Source organism: Rutidosis leptorrhynchoides, chromosome 6 (assembly GCF_046630445.1).
Source record: "Rutidosis leptorrhynchoides isolate AG116_Rl617_1_P2 chromosome 6, CSIRO_AGI_Rlap_v1, whole genome shotgun sequence".
Taxonomy (NCBI): Eukaryota; Viridiplantae; Streptophyta; class Magnoliopsida; order Asterales; family Asteraceae; genus Rutidosis; species Rutidosis leptorrhynchoides.
Genome location: NC_092338.1, coordinates 241,900,443 through 241,912,642, shown reverse-complemented (window position 1 = coordinate 241,912,642; position 12,200 = coordinate 241,900,443).

Here is a 12,200-nt window from a genome sequence, read left to right as displayed (position 1 = left end):
AAACATAAGGAATCAATTTGTACTGGAGGTTTGACAAAAAAAAAATCGATTTATAAATGAGTTGGAAAACGATGGAAATCAAGAATACATATGCATTTTTTAAATCCATATATTTATATAATTCAGTATTTTATTAAATTAAAATTAATAATAATGATAATAATAGCAATAACTCTAATAATTAATAATTAATAATTTGATAATAATACTAATAATATTAATGATGATTTTATCAATAAAAAATAATAATAAATGAATAAATAAATTTAATATTTAATCTTATATATTTACAATTAGTATTCATGTACATATATGTATATATACATACTTAATTATATATGAATCTATTTACAAATAGTTGTTCGTGAATCATCAGGCATGGTCAAAGGGTATCTAATCATCCAAATATAGATTTCAGACTTTCTAGACTCAATATTAAGGTTTTTGCTTATCGTGTCGGAAACATATAGAGATTAGAGTTTAAATTTGGTCGGAAATTTCCGGGTCATTACACTAATTTTGATCCATCCACACCAAAACAATCTAAATTACCTATTTTACCCTGGTAAATAGTATATTGATTTCATAGTAGTTTAAGGGTAAAATAGGAAGTTTGTATTATTTTAGAGTGGATAGATCAAATGCTAGTGTGGAAAGATCACCTCCCAAATTTTGGAGGTGATATTTGAATTTACCCAAAATTTGGGAGGTGATATTTGAATTTACCCAAATTTTTTGAATGAAAAAAATTGGATCAGGTTCAATATTTGGGTCTGAAATCCGTGATATTTGGCGGTATCTTTTGAGAGGGTAAGTTTTGGTGAAAATTAATTGAGTATAACTTCTCTCTCTAGCTATTACTGGTAATTAATTTATAAACTTTATAGAAAAAATGTACACGAAATTAATTTAATTAGTCATAAAATGTATTTTTTTTAAATATATCATAATTGAACGTAATTTAACATCGTTTATCATATGTGTTCATCTATTTAACGTACGTACTATGCATTAAACCCTAAACCCTAAACCCTAAAAACTTGACCCTAAACCCTAAACGATAAACCCTAAACATTAAATCATAAACACTTAACCCTAAACATTAAATCATAAACACTTAATCCTAAACCTTAAACCCTAAACGATAAACCGTAAACCCTAAACAGTAAACCCTAAACCTAAAACCCAAAACCCTAAACCCTAAACCCTACACCCTAAACCCTAAACATTAAATCATAAACACTTTGTGATGACCCGGGAATTTCCGACCAAATTTAAACATAATCTTATATGATTCGACTCGATAAGCAAAGTCTATTAAACCGAGTCTCATTATGTTTGAACTATTTCATGATAACATTTGACCTTTAACTATTTCCGACGATTCACGAACCTTTAATTGTAACTAAGAATGTAAATATAAATAATTATATATAAAACTAATTATATTAGTATTAATGAACTATTAAGTAATTTTGTTATTATAAAAGATAACATTTAATAACTAAATATTTTCGTTTTGAATATATATAGTATATTGTATATAAATGATTCAAACATATTTTACCAACGTTATCAAAATATTAAATGTACAATGTTATACTTTGTAGTTAATTGTTTAATATACATAATTAATCATCTACTCAACATTTAAAACATGATTTTATATATATGGTAGTATACATATATACATAAATATAACTATATATATATGATTTTATACATAATTATTAAATTATGTATATGTAGAAATTTATAATATATCTATGATGAAATAATGTACTATTTTAATAAATATATATAATACTTACATATATAAAACATTTATATTTTTCATAATTACATACATAAGTATAATATAATTAGTATGTAAATAAATATTATAATATATTTATATTAAAATGCATAAATATATAATATTCAGTATATGTTACAATACATATTACATAATTATTAAATATTACATAATAATAGATGATATTAATAAATTAAATTTAAATACAAATATAGTTGTTGTAGTAATGTTATTTGTATCGTCAAATATCAATATTTGTATTCATAATATCACTTTATATCATATAAAGATGAAATTGGATGTATATATTAGATTATTATTACTAATATTATTATTATCGATAAAATATTAATATTATCATAATTATTATGGTATTATTATTATTATTATTATCATTTTTACAATTATTATTATCATTAATATTATATTTATCATTATTATTAATTTTATTAATATTATTAGATATTAATAGTATCGTTATTATATATTATTATTATTAATTAAAAAAAAACAGTAGGGATCTATATTATACGCGTGACCTCTGTATCCTTTATCTCTATTATATTTTTTTTATTTCTTTCCTGCTCCCAACTCGTGAACCTGTGTTGACATTTTCTCCATTTTTTATCAACCGATCTCTATTATTACAACATGATTATGTATAATTGCAAATCAAATAAAAAGAAAATTCAATGGGATTAAAGAGCACAGCGATATTTTTTTTTTCCTCTTCTCTGCACGCTCCAATTTTTTTTCTTCTCTTAATTCAATTTCGAATAAAGTTTCAAAATCTAAAAATGCAGAAAGGTTAGAAATCTTTCTTTGAATCTATCTGCAAAATCTCAACTCTCAAATCTTTATATCGATCTTGAATTTTGAAGTCAAAGTTTAGTTTAAAAAAAGTCAACAATTGTTCTTGAGACAAATTCGCGTTCGTGTATACGTTTCTGATCAAATTGACGATTCCAGTAGTTTTTATACATGTTTAGAAAACTATTTCGTGTTATAAACATTATCTATAATGTTATCTATTACGAAATCAAATTTTTTTTTTGTTCCAAGAACCGACGCTGCAGTAGGCCTTTAGTATTTTTTTTTTTATTTTAGAACCCAAATTATTTTTTTTTCTGTAATGTTTTGAAGCTTTAAAGGGAACCCCGATTTTGTTTTTTATTTTTTGATTATTGATGTTTTGTTGAATCCATGAGACTTGTGGAGAAGAAGAGGAATAGAAGAAAAACAGTTTATATATAAAATTTAAATTCGATATTAGTACAGAGAATCAGAATTGGTGGGATGGTCGAGAGTGTTTGCGTGTGAGCATGTGGTCACGAGATCGAGTCCAGAGGACCGTAGTTTCTTTTTTTTTTTGAAACTCTTTTCATGTTAGGTAGTTTTCTTTTCTAATTTTATTATTGTTATTATATATTAATTATTATTAGTATTATTATTATTATTGTGATTGTTTTGATTGTTATTTTTATTATTAGTATCATACTTGTTATCATATTTGAAAGTATTATAGATATTACTATTATTATTATGATAGGTATTAATAATATTATTATTAGTAATAAACTTATCATTTTAGTATTTTATCATCATTAGGATTATGATTATGATTATCATTATTATTATTATGAAGGAAATAAAAATATATTATTATCATCAATATTAGAATTTGTACCGGTTTATAAATAATAGTATCATGAGTACATTTACAATTAATAATATCATATTTATCAGTATCATCATTAATATTTACTAGTATTATTATGATTATCATTTATCATTTTATAAATATTAGAACCCTTATTATTAACATAAGTATGGTATTAGTATTAATATTATTTTAGAGTTATTATTATTAGTATCATTAACAGTTATCATTTTCATTTTTTTTGCTATTAGTATTATCATTATTAATAAAATTATTATTATTATTAGTAAATCATTATTATCTAAATTATTATTTTAACAAATAAATCTTTTGTACACTATATATATACTTATGGTATATACTAGGATTGTATTAATAATTCACATAACAAACTAATAAAATTTCATAAATACAATACTAACCACAAATATATGTATATAAATATATTAATGTCACTATTTATATAAACGTAAATCATTATAGATATATATACATAAAATCGATATATATATAAAATATAACTTAAAATATAATATAAGTATACGTTTTAAAATAAAGGTTAGAATAAATTCTACAAAACTATAATATATAAATAATACATATTAATAAATGAAATTTTGTAACTTACATTATACGTATTAATATATACACAATTGATATAGGTTCGTGAATCCGAGGCCAACCCTGCATTGTTCAATGACGTCATATGTATTTTTACTACAAAATACAGTATCGTGAGTTTCATTTGCCTTTTTACCCTTTATATTTTTGGGCTGAGAATACATGCGCAACTTTTATAACTGTTTTACGAAATTGACACAAGTACGTGAAACTACATTCTATGGTTGGATTATCGAAGTCGAATATGCCCCTTTTTATTAAGTCTGGTAATCTAAGAATTAGGGAACAGACACCCTAATTGACGCGAATCCTAAAGATAGATCTATCGGGCCCAACAAGCCCCATCCAAAGTACCGGATGTTTTAGTACTTCGAAATTTATATCATGTCTGAAGGAGGATCCCGGAATGATGGGGATATTCTTATATATGCATATTGTTAATGTCGGTTACCAGGTGTTCAATCCATATGAATGATATTTTTGTCTCTATGCATGGGACGTATGTTTATGAGAAATGGAAATCTGAAATCTTGTGGTCTATTAAAATGATGGAAACGATTGTTTAAGTTAAACTAATGAACTCACCAACCTTTTGGTTGACACTTTAAAGCATGTTTATTCTCAGGTACGAAAGAAATCTTTCGCTGTGTATTTGCTCATTTTATAGATATTACTTGGAGTCATTCATGGCATATTTCAAAAGACGTTGCATTCGAGTCGTCGAGTTCATCAAGATTATTATCAAGTCAATTATAGTTGGATATATTATGAAATGGTATGCATGCCTGTCAAATTTCGATGTAATGAAAGTTTGTCTTTTCAAAAACTAATGAAATGTTTGTAAAATGTATCATATAGAGGTCAAGTACCTCGCGATGTAATCAACTGTTGTGAATCGTTTATAATCGATATGGACTTCGTTCGGATAGATTATGATGGGTCTTCACAGTTGGTATCAGAGCGGTGGTCTTAGCGAACCAGGTCTTGCATTAGTGAGTCTAACTGATAGTCGTTAGAATGCATTAATGAGTCTGGACTTCGACCGTGTCTGCATGTCAAAAGTTTTGCTTATCATTTAGTGTCGAAAAATTATTTGCTTATCATCCTTAAAGTCTAAGACATGTCTTACTGCCTTTATTGCATAGACAGTGTATAGTTAAATTCATATCTTAGCGTATCTGTTATTGTTACCTTTGCCTGACAGCTTCCGTAGATTCCTCCGTAGCTTATGGGATTTTAGTATTATATATGCATATGTAAATTATGTATTGCAGGATACTAATCTACATCCTATAATCTATTTCTTATCGGAAATCCTTCATCTGATCGTACGAGATGAATCCCTCAACCAGTTCGAGTCCATCAGATTTCGATAGCTATTTCGATAGTTATTCCGACAGCTATTTCGATATGGATTTCCACTCGAGATCCGAAAGCAGAGTAACCGGAATGAATCGATCAATTAGCCATCATCTATTCTGAATGAATTGGAGATGGGTTCGTAGTCGACTTAATCAATGGAAACGCGAAGAAGGCGATCATTTCCACTAACCAAATTCACCTCTTGACAATGAACCTAAAACGTTTACCGGCGAACCTATTCGAGACACCATTTTCTCTCTCATTTCCAAAGTATCTCATCACGATCATATACTATCTCAGATTCTAAACCTCATTCATCCGCTCGTCCGAACCGACAATCATCCCGGTGTAATAGAAGAAGTTAACGAACTTCGCGCATAAGTTGTAGTCTTGGAAAATATGGTGCAAAACGTACCAGCTTCATCCAAATCACCGCCACGAACAGTACCACCAACAACCCAAATTTCAATATCACATGCCTCAACATCTCAATCTATACCTCGAGTATAATCATCATTCTACATGACATTCTACATCAGTTATCTTCGTTCGACATGGTGATTATATAATCTCTAATGTTTTAGAGATTATTTATTCTAGTTCCAACTGAAAACTAAATGAGTTTAATATCATGTTAACTCATTAAATTCATGATTACATCTGAAGAAAATATATATGTATATATGTTTTCATAAAGATTGTAATTAAAATTTTTTTTGTACAAACTGTTAATAATAAAAATATTTTAACGGGTAGGTAATACCCTAGGAATATTTAAATTTCACATTAATAAGTTACACTGTATATTCTTCGAATCTGATTCAACAGTTATTCACTATCCTATTTACAACCACCGGGATACTTATCCGTTCACCAAAGAATAACTATTTTCATTCAAATTCAATTTCATATTTGAATTTTGACCTATCAGAATCCAACAAGTGGCATAATGAAGAAATAATGGACACAATAAAAATTGATTAGAAACAGACTAATTAACAATATTAAATTTTATTAAGAAACCACGCTAACAAAATCCTAGCTAACTGTTCCTAGCTAACTGTTAATTCCGTATTACATTTTATTTATCGCAATTTATTTTATCGCAATTTATATTCTCGCAATTTTATTTATTGTCATTTAATTTCTGTTATTTACTTTACGCACTTTATTTATCGTCATTTAATTTCTGTTATTTATTTTACGCACTTTAAATATCGGGACACGTATACAAGGTTTTGACATATCATATCGACACATCTATATATATTATTTGGAATCACCATAGACACTCTATATGCAGTAATGATCGAGTTCTCTATACAGGGTTGAGGTTGATTCTATAATAATATATATACTTTGAGTTGTGATCGAGTCTGAGACATGTACACGGGTCACGATATGTATTAATTAATTCAAATATTATATATTAAACTATATATGAATGATTGCACTGTCAACTGTGGACTATCGACTGTGGACTAATAACATTGGACAATTAAAATGAATTAAAATATTGAATATAACATATGAAACTAAACAATTCTTCAAGTTTGCCACTTGATTTCATCTTAAACCTCATTTGTATCTTCACGATTACATTCTGCGTTCAAACCTTTCATGATTCTTGAAAACACCTCAATCGATAGGATGAATCAACCGCACTTCATCTACGGAAGGAAAGATTTATGCATATAGTTATGCACCTGAGAAACTCTCGGCAATTGAGTAAAAGTTCAACACGTAGCCGCGTCAGATCCTTTGGCATTTATTAACAAAAACAACTTTGCGATCCCTTTTCAAAATTAGCCAATTTTGGCACAGCTCCAACAAGTCAACTTCGACTTTTCGTACGAAACAACCTTATTATAACGTTTATATATACGCGTGCTCTTTTATTGTTACCAGGTAACCTTTCATATTCCATCATATTACCATCAGCGTTTAATCATCTAAAAACACAATTCTCCTAAAACCACCTCGGATTAATAACCGATGATTCAGATATCATAGCATTAAATGCAGAGGAAACAGAAAAATGGTAGATGGTCTAAACGGACAAAAGTTTGATGATAAAGAAAGGAGTGTTAGGAACGCTCGATAGAAAATTGGGTATTGAAAAACAGATTGAGTTACCCATGAAGGAGACCAAGGACAAATACAAGGACCAAATCCTATATTCAAAGGATTCAGGTAATTCTGGATCCGTTGAAATCTTTAGAGAATATCTTGCTCCGAAGTCATGTTAAAATCTTGCGGAAAATCTTTCTCCATCAACCGTCGAACTTAGAAATTCCAAAATATCATCATCAATATCTTTGATATTTCTGAGGATATTTTCATAAATATTCTCGTCCGAAATTATATACCTCTTCGTGCTTCCTGTGTATCAATATATTGGAAACATTCAATAGAAAATATAGTACCGAAAAGCAGATTATGCGAAACTATGAAGAAAGCCGTGGATAAATCACAAAGAATAAATTTGACTTCAAAGAATCCAAATAATTCAATGTCTGCTAAAGTCTATAGTGAATAACTTGCTCCTTACTCTAAACCCTTGCAGACAATAGTTTCTATCATCCTCTGATCTTAGATATTCTGAGATATTATCGTACCTTTCATTATAAATATCCTCCATATTTCTGGAGATATTTTTATAACTATTCTTATCTGAAATCATTAATCTTTTCGTGCTATCAGTATTACATCATATAGCAACTGTTAGTTTCTATATTCTGTAAATTTTTAAGCTTAAAATATGAATGTTATTGAAGTAATGATGGGAACTGATGCATGAGTTAGTATAATATAATGACACTTGATCAACGTGATTATATTACAGTAAGTCATGCTGAGTTTCTAAATGAAACGTGATGATTCACAGATCATAACGTCATCATGTGCCATGTTACATAACTCTTTCATCCTACTTAACTCCGTAACAAATCAAGAAAATGTATTCTTGATGGTTCTATCTTCCGTGATGTTGATAAATTTGAAAATTAAATCGTGCTATCACGTTCCTTCATGCTTAGAACATTATAATCATTCGAAACTCTATATCTATAAATTCTGGACCATTATTCGCTTGACTTGAAGTCGGGAAGAGAAAACAAAACCATAGAGCTTTGAAATATAAGGGAGAATATAAAGTCCGATAACAATACATAAATTACAAACCGTGTATATCAATGTTTATCGCAACATAAAGACACGGGAGAATTAAAAACATTATAATCCCGAGGGCGAAGTAGAAGAAAGCAGATTCCTCTGGTGGAAGTTGGAAAAGGAGAATGATTGTTGCGATAGTAAGGATGAGGACAAGGATCAGAACTGGATTAATCATTTTCAGAATCTTTTGGATGTATGATCTAAGAAAGAAAGTATAAGAATGGTGAGAATAATGGAAAGGAAGAGCTTAATTTATACTGGAAATATCAGACGTAGTAATCGGGGCAGATCACCGTATTTAATTAAAGAGATCTTAATTTCCATAAATCCCGAAGAATCAGATTTTATAGATCTTCAAGATTTTCTTTAAATCCCTTAAATTCCAGAATTCAACCAAGGCAATGTCAAAAGTTAAGACGCGCCTTATTTTCTAAATTCAAACCTGACTACGTCAAAAGTTAAAAACAAATCTTTGTTTCTCATTTCATCCTTTTGTGAATACCTTCATTCGCACTCTTCGAATAATCGAATTATTTTTATCCATATTACTCAATGATGATAAAACTCAAGTTATCAACTCATATTCGTCAGGAAAACATATTTATTGTTAGCTATGACGACCTCACTCAAATTTCGGGACGAAATTTCTTTAACGGGTAGGTACTGTGATGACCCGGGAATTTCCGACCAAATTTAAACATAATCTTATATGATTCGACTCGATAATCAAAGTCTATTAAACCGAGTCTCATTATGTTTGAACTATTTCATGATAACATTTGACCCATTAACTATTTCCGACGATTCACGAACCTTTAATTGTAACTAAGAATGTAAATATAAATAATTATATATAAAACTAATTATATTAGTATTAATGAACTATTAAGTAATTTTGTTATTATAAAAGATAACATTTAATAACTAAATATTTTCATTTTGAATATATATAGTATATTGTATATAAAAGATTCAAACATATTTTACTAACGTTATCAAAATATTAAATGTACAATGTTATACTTTGTAGTTAATTGTTTAATATACATAATTAATCATCTACTCAACATTTAAAACATGATTTTATATATATGGTAGTATACATATATACATAAATATAACTATATATATATGATTTTATACATAATTATTAAATTATGTATATGTAGAAATTTATAATATATCTATGATGAAATAATGTACTATTTTAATAAATATATATAATACTTACATATATAAAACATTTATATTTTTCATAATTACATACATAAGTATAATATAATTAGTATGTAAATAAATATTATAATATATTTATATTAAAATGCATAAATATATAATATTCAGTATATGTTACAATACATATTACATAATTATTAAATATTACATAATAATAGATGATATTAATAAATTAAATTTAAATACAAATATAGTTGTTGTAGTAATGTTATTTGTATCGTCAAATATCAATATTTGTATTCATAATATCACTTTATATCATATAAAGATGAAATTGGATGTATATATTAGATTATTATTACTAATATTATTATTATCGATAAAATATTAATATTATCATAATTAGTATGGTATTATTATTATTATTATTATCATTTTTACAATTATTATTATCATTAATATTATATTTATCATTATTATTAATTTTATTAATATTATTAGATATTAATAGTATCGTTATTATATATTATTATTATTAATTAAAAAAAAAATAGTAGGGATCTATATTATACGCGTGACCTCTGTATCCTTTATCTCTATTATTTTTTTTTGTTTCTTTCCTGCTCCCAACTCGTGAACCTGTGTTGACATTTTCTCCATTTTTTATCAACCGATCTCTGTTATTACAACATGATTATGTATAATTGCAAATCAAATAAAAAGGAAATCCAATGGGATTAAAGAGCACAGCGATATTATTTTTTTTTCTTCTTCTCTGCACGCTCCAATTTTTTTTCTTCTCTTAATTCAATTTCGAATAATGTTTCAAAATCTAAAAATGTAGAAAGGTTAGAAATCTTTCTTTGAATCTATCTGCAAAATCTCAACTCTCAAATCTTTATATCGATCTTGAATTTTGAAGTCAAAGTTTAGTTTAAAAAAAGTCAACAATTGTTCTTGAGACAAATTCGCGTTCGTGTATATGTTTCTGATCAAATTGACGATTTCAGTAGTTTTTATACATGTTTAGAAAACTATTTCGTGTTATAAACATTATCTATAATGTTATCTATTACGAAATCAATTTTTTTTTTGTTCCAAGAACCGACGCTGCAGTAGGCCTTTAGTATTTTTTTTTTATTTTAGAACCCAAATTATTATTTTTTCTGTAATGTTTTGAAGCTTTAAAGGGAACCCCGATTTTGTTTTTTTTTTTTGGTTATTGATGTTTTGTTGAATCCATGAGACTTGTGGAGAAGAAGAGGAATAGAAGAAAAACAGTTTATATATAAAATTTAAATTCGATATTAGTACAGAGAATCAGAATTGGTGGGATGGTCGAGAGTGTTTGCGTGTGAGCATGTGGTCACGAGATCGAGTCCAGAGGACCGTAGTTTCTTTATTTTTTTTTTGAAACTCTTTTCATGTGAGGTAGTTTTCTTTTCTAATTTTATTATTGTTATTATATATTAATTATTATTAGTATTATTATTATTATTGTGATTGTTTTGATTGTTATTGTTATTGTTATTATTAGTATCATACTTGTTATCATATTTGAAAGTATTATAGATATTACTATTATTATTATGATAGGTATTAATAATATTATTATTAGTAATAAACTTATCATTTTAGTATTTTATCATCATTAGGATTATGATTATGATTATCATTATTATTATTAAGAAGGAAATAAAAATATATTATTATCATCAATATTAGAATTTGTACCGGTTTATAAATAATAGTATCATCAGTACATTTACAATTAATAATATCATATTTATCAGTATCATCATTAATATTTACTAGTATTATTATGATTATCATTTATCATTTTATAAATATTAGAACCCTTATTATTAACATAAGTATGGTATTAGTATTAATATTATTTTAGAGTTATTATTATTAGTATCATTAACAGTTATCATTTTCATTTTTTTTGCTATTAGTATTATCATTATTAATAAAATTATTATTATTATTAGTAAATCATTATTATCTAAATTATTATTTTAACAAATAAATCTTTTGTACACTATATATATACTTATGGTATATACTAGGATTGTATTAATAATTCACATAACAAACTAATAAAATTTCATAAATACAATACTAACCACAAATATATGTATATAAATATATTAATGTCACTATTTATATAAACGTAAATCATTATAGATATATATACATAAAATCGATATATATATAAAATATAACTTAAAATATAATATAAGTATACGTTTTAAAATAAAGGTTAGAATAAATTCTACAAAACTATAATATATAAATAATACATATTAATAAATGAAATTTTGTAACTTACATTATACGTATTAATATATACACAATTGATATAGGTTCGTGAATCCGAGGCCAACCCTGCATTGTTCAATGACGTCA